This window comes from Lissotriton vulgaris, chromosome 11 (genome assembly GCF_964263255.1).
Source record: "Lissotriton vulgaris chromosome 11, aLisVul1.2, whole genome shotgun sequence".
Classification (NCBI taxonomy): Eukaryota; Metazoa; Chordata; class Amphibia; order Caudata; family Salamandridae; genus Lissotriton; species Lissotriton vulgaris.
Genome location: NC_141699.1, coordinates 718,920,959 through 718,933,382, shown reverse-complemented (window position 1 = coordinate 718,933,382; position 12,424 = coordinate 718,920,959).

The following is a 12,424-nucleotide window of genomic DNA, read 5'->3' as shown; positions in this document are numbered from 1 at the left end:
AAGGACCCGCTCGTAAGAGTCCGAAGTATGTCTGGCAATTTCTGTTTCCCAAAAAACTTGGTCTTAACCTCGGACCATCTCACAGATCATCCGGGCAAAAGGTTGTTGCAAGGAAGCAACACGGATCTGACTGGGGAGCACGGACACTGAGCTGCTGTTCCGTGACCCTGCTGGTGAAAGTACTTTGAGGCAGAGCGTCACGGGACCCAAGGGAGGCTGACTTTTTAAACAAGGACATTAATTTGGCAGCACATCTTACCTCTAAAATGGCACTGACAGCGCAAACATGCTAAAGAGCTCCACAGAAGACAGTTCTCAATCTGATGTCTTCTGGGATTGGTAGTCTCTGACATCGGACTACGTAACAGAAACTCTGTGTTGTTAATTGGGGCCAGCTGTACTCCATCACTTTGGGAGGAGCCATGAAGGTTTAAATCAAGGTGCTACCTTGTTTCCATTTGCGAAGGCCTCTGATGAAGACTCACGTCGAAATGCATTATGCGCATTTAATCAGCAATAATGCGATTTTCCCTTTAATCCCCGCTGTGTCCTTCTGGGTTTCTTGGATACAAGTTACCTTTTGGAAGTAGTTTTAACGCGCAAGCCAGTCACGCGTAGAAGGACCCGCTCGTAAGAGTCCGAGTTATGTCTGGCAATTTCTGTTTCCCAAAGAACTTGGTCTTAACATCGGACCGTCTCACAGATCATCCCAGCAAAAGGTTATTGCAAGGAAGCAACCCGGATCTGACGGGGGAGCACGGACACTGAGCTGCTGTTCCGTAATCCTGCTGGTGAAAGTACTTTGAGGCAGAGCGTCAGGGGACCCAAGGGAGACCGACTTTTTAAACAAGGACATTAATTTGGCAGCACGTCTTACCTCTAAAATGGCACTGACAGCGCGAACATGCTAAAGAGCTCTACAGAAGACAGTTCTCAATCTGATGTCTTCTGGGATTGGTAGTCTCTGACATCGGACTACGCAACAGAAACTCTGTGTTGTTAATTGGGACCATCTGTACTCCAACGCTTTGGGAGGAGCCATGAAGGTTTAAATCAAGGTGCTGCCTCGTTTCCATTTGCGAAGGCATCTGATGAAGACTCACGTCGAAATGCGTTATGCCTCATTTAATCAGCAATAAAGCGATTTTCCCTTTAATCCCTGCTGTCTCCTTCTGGGTTTCTTGGATAGAAGTTACCTTTTGGAAGTGATAAGGGGTGGTGGGAACAGAAATGGGCGTGGCAAGCAGAAAATGACATTATGTTGAATAAAGTGATACTGTGGGTACGCTTTATCGACGATCTTCTCACTGTATGGGACGGTTCAGAAAATGAATTTAACCAGTTGGCTGCTAGTGGTTTTCCCCTCCTGTGCTGGAAAGTAAGATTTATCATTGTTCATGACAAGGTCAGCTCGTCATAAGCACAGCACCACTGTGCCTCATGACGAGCTGAGCTCGTCATGAGCAGGGAAGGGGTTAAGGAATATTTCGAAATCCTCAACTCATCACCTGCTAATTTCAAATTTACATATGAACTAAGTAACAACAAAATAATTTTCTTGGATAATAAAATTTACATCAAAGGCAATGAAGTCCACACAACCTTACACAGGAAGAAAACCGCAACCAATGCGACACTGCATGCTAGTAGTTTTCATAAGCAGTGTTAGTTTGAAAATATTCCTTATTGAGAGTTTTTAAGACTGCGGAGGATATGTTCGGAAGAATCAGAATGGGACAAACAAAGTATATCCATGAGTAAAAGATTTGAAAAGAGAGGATATTCAAAAGGTCACATAAAGAAAGATTGGGAAAGAGCAAGCCAAAAGGAAAGAAATAGCTTATTGCAAACAAGGAAAAAGAAGAGAGTGACAAAGAAGTAATAAGATTCATAACAACCTTTTCTAATGAATCTAAACAAATCAGGAATATTCTAAAGAAAAATTGGAAGATCTTAAAAATGGACAAAACCATTGGTCCTATTGTGGGTGATACACCACAAATAACATATCGCCGAGCACCAAATCTAAAAGATCACTTAACGAAGAGCCATTTTTTCAAAGAGGAAAAGAAAGCATGGTTGAAAGGAAAAGGTTTTAAAAAATGCTTTAACTGCAAGGTTTGCCAAATATGTAAACCGACCCAAGAAATTATGTTAGCAAATGGAAAAATCTGGAAGATTGATGAGTTAATTACATGTACAACACCATATGTAATTTATGTAATTGAATGCCCGTGTGAACTAAAGTATGTGGGCAGCACAAAGAATGAACTAAAAAAGAGGATTTTGGAACATGTTAGGGCAACTGTTCATCAGGATAGAAGCAATGCAGTTGCCAAACACATGGAGTCTCATCATAACAGGGATTGGAAAAGTTTAAAAATCTATGGCATTGATACAGCAAAAAAACCATTGAGAGGAGGAAACAGAGAGCTCATGCTGAGAAAAAAAGAATCAAGATACATTCTCAGCCTACGAACAATGACTCCGTACGGTCTGAACCAGAACGAGGAAATGTATATGCATTTGAAAATAGACTTTGGGACTGGAAATATCATGAACTCATGTAATATAGGCAGAGGGTAAACAGCAAACTGTTTTTGCATCACATCACAATCACGTTTAATTTGGAAATGTATTAATTATTTGAGTATAGTGCACAAACGTTTTTGTAATGAGAAAAGGAAATTGGTAAATTGTACACATGGTATAAAAAAAAGACATTGGTAATATGACTACGGCTAGTAGTGACAAAGGAACAATTTTTGATGGACTGATTTTGAATTAATGGTGACAATAATTCTAAGGCCACTGGAGGCATTAATTGAAAAGGATGATAGTAAAAAGAAAACAATGAAAAAAATGAACTAAACAAATAATATAATGAAGAGCAGGAGTATTGTGGGATATGTAGTGCTACGCTATCCTCCCTGGATGGGTGCCGATAGCAGATGTCCACCAAGGGTGTCAGTACCGGAATGAAGACCCCCCCAGTGCATTGGGCCCATCCAGGGCAGGCATTGGTGGACATCTGCTATCGGCACCCATCCAGGGAGGATAGTGTAGCACTACATATCCCACAATACTGTGAGGAACTGCATTAAAGGCTCCTTCGAGCACAGCCTATCAGGAGGTGGCAAAAAACTGTATATATTACCTACTGGCGGTCGCCAGTAGGTAGTTATAGTTAGGATTATTTTCTATAGGAAATCGCAACATTCTATTGGGAATAACTTTGGCGCCGGTTGAGGAATCTGCCTGAAAATTTCCTCAAATTTGCCTTGCGGCGCTCCGGTCCTTCCCTGAAAGTTTGGGAGGGATTCGTCAAGTGGGGGTTGAGAAAAAAAGGGGGTCCCAAAACGTGTTTTCCCCATTTTAATTTCAATAGGGCGGTCAACCTCACTTTTAACCCGAACGGCTGAATGGATTTCCACGAAACTTGGCAAAATTGTAGGGACTGGTAGCCCGATGTGCCTTTGCTATGTCTCAAGATATGTGCTCCAGTGGATTTTGAGTAATTTATGTTCCAAAAAATATATATATCTATAAGCGCGCCCCGGTACGCGCACCGGGGCGCTAACCAGCGCTCCATGCGAGTTCGCGCACGGAAAGTTGATTGGCTCTCGGGTGTCATTCAACATTCCAAACAGTCCGGAGCGGCCGCCATCTTGTGTCTCGGTAGGATCGAGACACAAGAGGTGGCAAAAACAAAGGGGGAAATTACCATAAGGGGGCAGAGTAGACCCCCCCTGACCGCCTAGGTTTGATGTGGGAGCTATAAAAGGGCCCCGCGGGACAAAATTATTATTATTTTTTTTCCGATTTGCGCGGGGGGTGCACCCGGTACGCGCACCGGAGAGCGGACCGGGGAGCGTACCTTGGGAAAAAAAGAATGACAGACTTTTTAAAAAATGTAGCCTTTTTTTATAAATTGGAGGTAGTTCTAAAAAGAACAGTTTTTTTTCTTCTTTTTGTTGTTTTATATTTTTTTTAATGTTTTTTTGAACATTTTGTACTTTTTTTGGCTTTTATGAACTATTTTATATTTTTTTGTTATTTTTATGGGGAGAAACAAAAAACAGGGAATTGTAAACGGCTCAACTGGAGCAAATAAAAAATTAGGAAAAAATTATTGTTTTTTGGGGCAATTGTGGTTGTCACCAGCACGGTTGATGAGCTTTATGCTTTGCTCACCATAGGTGATGGTCTTACCACAAAATATACAAGAGATCTTGTATTCCCCAAACTGTATGTTTGGGACCATCTCCCTTGTCTCTGGTCCCGATGGAGTGGGTTACTTTCGTTTGGAGGTGCTGGGTGAAGATTGGGGAGGGTTGCTGGCCAGTTCTCTCACCTCTGCCGCAGCATAGTTGTTGGGATGCCTGCGCTGCATGTGCCGAATCATGGTGGTATTGCCAAAGGAGTATTTTTTATTAGGGTTCCCCCTTGAAAGTTCCATGTTACAGATTAGGCAAGTCACCTTTGGCGCATTAATTTTCTTTTTGCCCTCTGGAATGGAAAAAAACTCCCATACAATGTGCTGCTTTGGCCTATATGGGGAATTGTTTTCTGGTAGGAATCTCCTACTCCCCTCCTCCTCCTCCTCCTCCTCCTCTTCTTCATCTCCACCACTGTGGTGTTGTGGTGGTCCTCTTGGTGGTGGTGGTGGTGGTGCAGATGCTCCAGCTGCTGCTGCTACTTTAGCCATTTTAAAGTACAAAATATTATTCAGAGATCTCCAAACAGGTCTTCCTCAGTCAAAGGACAAAGTCAGAATAAGGAAAAAAGGTGGGGTCTTTCATCATTTGGAAAAAAAACTGTCCTGAACCAATGAAAAGTGTTATTTTCAGGTCACATGACCCGGGCTTTCATCATTTAGAAACCAAAACTGTTCTGCACCAATAAAAAGTGTTATTTTCAGGTCACATGACCCAACGCGCTTACGCTGCGTGCCCCGGGGCGCATCGCGTAAGCGCGTCGGATGCTTACGTTGCGCGATCGTATTTGCTCGAGTGCTTCCGGGTGCGCTTACGCCGTGCGTATCACGCGGACGCGGCTACGCGATACGTCACAATGATGTTTTCGTTCGCGGCAATAGCGCTAACGGGATGCTCACCGGTGCACGCCCCGGGGCGCGCCGAAAAACGGCGCTTTCTGGTGCGCTCACTGGGGCACGCACCGGGAGCGCTCCAGGGCAAAAAAGAAAAAAAATAATAAATAGTATTATATAAATATACAATATAGGATTCATTATAAAAAATATTACATTTCATAGGTTTGAGACCCTATATATAGCTCGGAATTAGCATTTAAAAAACCTATGAAATTCACTGAAAAAACCATAGGTTTCACACCAGTTATAGTTAGGAATTAGCATTTAAAAAACCTATTAAATTCATTGAAAAAACCATAGGTTTCACACCAGTTATAGTTAGCTGGAAATTTTACTGACATAAAACCATTGAAATTCCAACGTTATAGTTAGTTGGACTCAATATAACTTGCGGGCCTGCAATTCACTGCTGATGACATCACATATTACATCACTCATGACATGGTCAGTGACATCACTCATGACATCACTGATGACACCATCCTTGTGACAGAGTGACAGACCTCCTTTCAGTGTAATGTAACCCTTGAAACACATATTCAAAAATAGAAACTAACATTTTCAAAAAAATGGAGATACCTATACCAGTTACAACAACCAATTCAGTAATTCCACCATCTATATACACATCCACTTATTCACCAACAGTTCTATATAGTCACTCATACATATAGTCACTCATCATATGTAGACAGTCATCCAAAAGTTACTCACACACATACTCACACATGCAAATAAACTATTGAACATCCATTTATTTGCATATATAACTATACACACACTACCACCTTACTTCTAAGGAAACTTACACATACTTACTCTGTTAAACAATCGCTTAAAGAAACAAATACTTATATAAAAAAGAACTCTTTCAATCTCTCACTCTCACATATACTCACTTATATACATCAATACTCAGATATACTAGATTAAAACATTTGTCGTTACTGATAAAGACACTAGTGAGACAGTCATTCACTCACTAACACATACATATACACACTCATCCACCCATACAGTCCTGCACATATGCTGTCTTCAAAACACATACAAACAGTGAGTCGGTCATCAACCCATGCAGCCACTTATACACAAAGTGAAACACTGATACATATTTAAATAAATAAAAATTACCCGCTAATATATGTATTCACTAAGATACACTTAATAAGCCAGTTAACCAATCACATTTTTTTTAAAAACACAACATCCATTTACACACTTATTTAACCATTTATTCTTCCATCGACCTTTACAAATACATATATAAAACATATTTATTTTTCAGAAAGACACACATTCACTGGATGGTGTCATCAGTGATGTCATGAGTGATGTCACTAACCATGTCATGAGTGATGTAATATGTGACGTCATCTGCAGTGCATTGCATGCGCACTTGTTATAGTGAGTCCAACTAACTATAACGTTGGAATTTGAATGGTTTTATGTCAGTAAAATTTCCAGCTAACTATAACTGGTGTGAAACCTATGGTTTTTTCAGTGAATATATATATATATATATATATATATATATATATATATATATATATATATATATATATATATATATATATATATATATATATGGGGTGACGGGGGTCTGTCAATAAACCAAAAAAGTATCCAGCTCCGAATGCCGTCTGCTTTCCTTTGATGCGAGCGAGCGTGCAGCAATATATATATATATATATATATATATATATATATATATATATATATATATATATATATATTACCTACTGGCGGTCGCCAGTAGGTAGTTATAGTTAGGATTTTTTTCAATGTTAAATCTCAAAATTCTATTTGGAATAACTTTGGCACCGGTTGACGAATCTGCCTGAAAATTTCCTGAAAATGGCCTCGTCGAGCTCCGGTCCTTCCTTGAAAGTTTGAGGGGGATTCGTCAAGCGGGGGCCGAGATAAAAGGTCCCAAAATGCGTTTTCCCCATGTTAATTTCCATAGGGCGGTCGATTTCACTTTTAGCCCGAACGGCTGAATGGATTTACACCAAACTTGGCAAAATTGTAGGGACTGGTAGCCCGATGTGCCTTTGCTATGTCTCAAGATATGTGCTCCAGTGGATTTTGAGTAATTTAGGTTCAAAAAAATATATATATCTATAGCAGCGCACCGGTGCGCGCACCGGAGAGCGCTCCAGGCGCGACACGGGAAGTGCGCATGAAAAGCTGATTGGCTCTCGGGTGTCTGTAAACATTCCAAACAGTCCAGAGCGGTCGCCATCTTGTGTCTCGGTAAAATCGAGACATAAGAGGCGGCTAAAACAAAGTGGGAACTGACCATAAGACATCAGGGATAGACCCCTTTGACCCCCTAGGTTTGATGTGGGGGCTATAAAAGGGCCCCGCGGGGCATTTAAAATATATTTTTTTTTTTTCGTTTTGCGCGGGGGAAGCGCACGGTGCGCGCACCAGGTAGCGCACCGGGGAGCGTAAAATGAGGGAAAAAGATGACAGAGTTTTCAAAAAAATGAAGTTTTTATTTAGAAATTGGAGGTAGTTCTAAAAAGAACTTTTTTTTTTCTTCTTTTTGTTGTTTTATATTTTTTTGGTGTTTTTTGAACTTTTTGAACTTTTTTTGGCTTTTCAAAACAGTTTTATATTTTTTTTTGTATTTTTTAGGGGGAGAAACAAAAAAAGGGAATTGAAACTGGCTCAACTGGAGCAAAAAAACAAAAAACCCAAAAAATTATTTCTTTTTGGGGCACTTGTGATTATCACCTGCAAGGACGATGAGCTTAATACTTTGTTCCCCATAGGAGATAAGCTTGCCACAAGCAGTACAAGTAATTTTAAAATCAGCAAATCTCGGCTGAATGCAAGGCATCACCTCAGATGTTTCTGGTTGCGAGGAAGTGGGTTGGTTTCTTTGGGAGGGGGTCCTTGATGACTGGGGGAGGTTACTGGCCAGTTCCCGGAACTCTGCTCGAGAGTAGTTGTTTGGATGCTTTCTTGTCATGTGCCGAATCATGGTATAGTTACCAAAAGAATATTTCTTGTTTGGGTTGCCCCGTGAAAGTTCATCATTGCAGATGAGGCAAGTCACCTTGGGAGCATTCACCTTTTTTTTCCCCTCTGGAATTGAAAAAAACTGCCAAATAATGTGTGGTTTGGGTTTATAAGGTGTATTTTCTTCTGGCAGCCATCTTCTTCTCCCCTCCTCCTCTTCCTCTTCCTCCTCCTCCTGTTCTTGACCACCAATATAATTTGGAGCTGGTCCTCTTGGTGGTGGTGGTGGTGGTGGTGGGGCAGATGCACCAGCTGATGCTACTAATGAAGCCATTATTTAGAGCAAAAAAGTAGAGAGAGCAACAAACAGGTCTTCCTCAGTCAAAGGACAAAGTCAGAATAAGGAAAAAAGGTGGGGTCTTTCATCATTTAGAAAAAAAAAACTGTCCTGAACCAATGAGAAGTGTTATTTTCAGGTCACAAGACCAGGGGCTTCATCATTATGAAACTAAAACTGTTATGAACCAATGAAAAGTGTTATTTTCTGCTCACATGACCTGACGCGCTTACGCTACGCGCCCGGGGGCGCGGCCCGGGTCGCGCAGCGTAAGCGCGCCGGAAGTTTACGTTGTGCGATCGTATTCGCTCGAGTACTTCCGGGTGCGCTTACGCCGTGCGTATCACGCGGTCGCGGCTACGCGATACGTCACGATCATGTTTTCGTTTGCGATATTGACGCTTACGAGACGCTCCCCGGAGCGCGCCCGGGGGCGCTTTTCAGAAATACGCTTTTCGGGGCGCACTCCGGGGCGCGCTCCGGGAGCGCTCCCCCCAAAAATTAAAAAAAAAAAAATGGGATAATTGTAGAGACAGATAGCCCTATTCTGAAGTGGTTTGTAAAAAAATTAACTTTATAAAAATATGTATTGTGCTACATTGGGCTTAATATATGTTAGAGCCAAAATGTAGCCCAAATGTAGCCCAAAGTAGCCCAATGTAGCCCAAAGATGGCCACCAGAGATCAAAAATTGTAAATGTAGCCCAAATTTCAACTAGATGTAGCCCAACTGTAGCCCAATGACAGAATGTACCAGAGTGTTAAAAAGAACAACTAGAGTGCTAACAGTCTTATTTATAAAGTGAAACTTATAGTTAGGAATTAGCATTAAAAAAACCTTTGAAATTCACTGAAAAAAACCATAGGTTTCACACCAGTTATAGTTAGGAATTAGCATTTAAAAAACCTATTAAATTCACTGAAAAAACCATAGGTTTCACACCAGTTATAGTTAGCTGGAAATTTTACTGATATAAAACCATTGAAATTCCCACGTTATAGTTAGTCGGACTCACTATAACTTGCGCGTGCAATGCACTGCTGATGACATCACATATTACATCACTCATGACATGGTCAGTGACATCACTCATGACATCACTGATGACACCATCCTTGTGACACAGTGACAGACCTCCTCTCAGTGTAAAGTAACCCTTGAGACACATATTCAAAAATAGAAACTGAAATTTTTAAAAAATGGACATACCTATACCAGTCACAACAAGCACTTCCACTATCTATATACACATCCACTCATTCACCAACAGTTCTATATAGTCACTCATACATATACTCACTCATCATATGAAGAGATACACCTATACATCCTGTTACACACCGACATTCATCCAAAAGTTACTCACACACATAATCACACGTGCAAATAAACTATTGAACAACCATTTATTTGAATATAGAGTTATACACACACTTCCACCTTCTATTGAAAATTACACATATTTATTCTCTTAAACAATCACTTATAGAAACACATACTTATTTAAACAGGAAATCTTACAATCTCTTACTCTCACATATACTCACTTATATACATCAATATTCATATATACTAGATTAAAACATATGTAGTTACTGATAAAGACACTAGTGAGACAGTCATTCACTCACTAACAAACACATATAGACACTCATCCACCCATACAGTCCTGTACATATGCTGTCTTCAAAACACATACAAACAAAGAGTCAGTCACTCATGCATCTATGTGCTAAGTAATACCTCCACCAAACCATATAGACACTCATACTGATACTAATAAAAATATCAAATAACCCATATACATACGCATGTAGCTACTTATCAACACATGTAGCCACTTATACACAAAGTGAAACACTAATATATGTATTTAAATATTTAAACATAACTCACTAATATTTATTTTTCAGAAAGACACATATTCACTGGATGGTGTCATCAGTGATGTCATGAGTGATGTCACTGACCATGTCATGAGTGATGTAATATGTGATGTCATCAGCAGTGCATTGCACGCGCAAGTTATAGTGAGTCCGACTAACTATAACGTGGGAATTTCAATGGTTTTATATCAGTAAAATTTCCAGCTAACTATAACTGGTGTGAAACCTATGGTTTTTTCAGTGAATATATATATATATGTATATGTATGTATATATATATATATTCAATGAAAAAAACATAGTGAATCAACTGTTCACACATCTATGCACAGAGTCACACACCTCCCAGCCACCCACACACTCGCTCTCCCATACAAATACTTGGGCAACCAATCAATAACCCATATAGTTACTCATATAGCTACTTATCAACACATGCAACAGTTTACAGAACAACAGACATAATGATGCACAAATTAAGACAGTTTAGTCACTAACCCATGCACTCAGTGAGACACATTTAATCACTCACTCATACAGTCAGTCATGCACCTACTAAATCCTTCATCCAGACACTTATACATCCACTCATTCTTCAATATGTAAGACATATTTTAACTTTACAGAAACATACAGTCACTGGATGTTGTCATCAGTGATGTCATCAGTGATGTCATTTGAGATGTCATCAGTGATGTCATCAGTGATGTCACTGACCATGTCATGAATGATGTAATATGTGACATCATCAGCAGTGGATTGCGGGTGCGCGATATATAGTTAGTGCAACTAACTATATATGGAATTTCAATGGTTTTGTGTGAGTAAAATAAGGTTTTGTAAATGCGAATTCCTAACTATATATGGTCTATAACCTATGGTTTTTTCAGTGAATTTTCAAGGTTTTGTAAATGCTAATTCCTAACTATATATGGTCTATAACCTATGGTTTTTTCATTGAATTTCAATGGTTTTTTAATAGCAAATATCAAAAGCTGTAAAATGTATTCTTCTTTTAATCGAAAAATATATTTTATATGTTTTTAATATAATATTTTTATGTATATATTTTTTTAATTATTTTTTTTTGTTTCGCTACCAGGCCGCGTACCGGGTAGCTTCCCGTTAGCTCAGTTTGGTGCCGCGACCCGGTCCACGAACCGGTAAACGTTCTGTTAGCGCAACTGCCGCGTTAGAAAACAACATCGTGACGCGTCGCGTAAGCGCGATGTATCGCGTTGCCGCGTAATGCTTCTTATGATGCACCGCGTTAGCGCACCCGGAAGCGTTCCGGAGCGCGAACCGAGGCGCGAAGCGCAGCACCCCGGAAGCGCTCCGGGTGCGTAGCGGGACGCGTAACGTAAGCGTAACAGGTCATGTGACTTGTTAATAAAACTTTTTATTGGTTCATTTCACTTTTGGTTTCCTAATGATGTAAGGCTAGGTAATGTGACCTAAAAATAACACTTTTCATTGGTTTAGAACATTTTTTTTTCCCAATTGATGAAAGCCCCCACCTTTTTTCACACTCTGACTTTCAACTTTGTGAGAGGAAGACCTATTTTGATTATTAAGAGATGGCTTCAATAGTAGCTGCAGCTGGTGGACCCCCACCACCACCACCTCCTAGGAAGGAAGGACCACCTACCCAGTTCATTCCCAACCCTGAGGAAGAGGAGGAAGAAGAGGAAGAGGAGGTACATGAGAGAGTATTCTTGCATGAACAGCCCCGGAAATCCCACCACAAGGACAATTTATTTTGGCAGTTTTTTACATTTCCTCAAGGCCAAAAAAAGGTCAATGCCCGTCATGTAACATGCCTGACCTGTAAAGAAGTTCTGTCCCGAGGCACAGATAAAAAGTATAGTTTCGGGAACTATACTATGCATCGCCACATGCAAAGGTGGCATCCAATAAATTACAGCGTGGCTGAGGTGCCCAACCTCCGTGAAAATCCACCAACTCCTGTGGCCACCACCTCGACACAGGAAAGTCTTTCGGGACCAGAGGCGAGGGAGACGGTCCCCAGTATCCAGACCAATTTTGCACACATCAAGCTTGTGTGTATTTATTGTGGGGATTACTCTGTTACGGCGAGATGAGTGTAAACTTAATGA